The 706-nt window shown below is 33.6% G+C and overlaps 1 long non-coding RNA gene across 1 annotated transcript in view; it reads right to left on the reverse strand.

The window, feature by feature from the left end:
• Positions 1-137: 137 nt before the first annotated feature.
• LOC119588017 overlaps positions 138-706 on the reverse strand; it is a 1349-nt gene continuing 780 nt past the window's right edge. The window contains exon 3 of the long non-coding RNA XR_005230047.1: positions 138-239. This is a non-coding gene — a long non-coding RNA (uncharacterized LOC119588017). The remainder of the gene's footprint in view (positions 240-706) is intronic.

Consider the following 706-nt stretch of genomic DNA (forward strand, 5'->3'; position numbering starts at 1 on the left):
TATATATATATATTTTTTTCTCTCTTTTTCATATACAAATCAGTATGCATACACCTTTACTTACATCGCTAATTGTTATTGTGATTCTGGGTCGCATTGGAAAACTGTGAAGCACTGGGAATAAATTAAGGAAACCATAATCACAATTTCTTTTATTGAGACTAAAAAGAAATGCTGATCCTGCCTGGAAAAGAGGATTTCCAGGACACTGGTTTAGATGTCCATGTGTTCTTTACTGCCTAAAGGGTAAACAAGAAAAATATGCTGTTATTATGTGTAAGATACATACAAGACAAGTATCCTCACTTACATTTATCCTCTTGAAACTAAAAATGAAATGGAGTTTTATCCTCTTTTTATCCATTTATCCTTCCATTAATTTATCCTCTCTTTAATCATTCATCCTGGCATTTACTATCCAGAGTCGAGAATGCAAACTAACATACAAAAGCCATCTTATGGAAATGAATGCCAAGCTAACACGTTATAGAAATGACCGCCACGGTTTAGTCTGACACGGCTCATGCACCTTGGTTGGCAATGTGTTTTAATCTACCTTTGGCAACTCACTCGGAGAACATGCTAAAGGCAATAGACAGTGATAAGAATGATAAAATTTGCGAAGAGGATGCAAGTATCTAATATCGTATATGATTGATTTTGTTTAATAATTATATCTATAGATTTACGTTCGTTAGTTTTCTTA

This window comes from Penaeus monodon, chromosome 23 (assembly GCF_015228065.2).
Source record: "Penaeus monodon isolate SGIC_2016 chromosome 23, NSTDA_Pmon_1, whole genome shotgun sequence".
Classification (NCBI taxonomy): Eukaryota; Metazoa; Arthropoda; class Malacostraca; order Decapoda; family Penaeidae; genus Penaeus; species Penaeus monodon.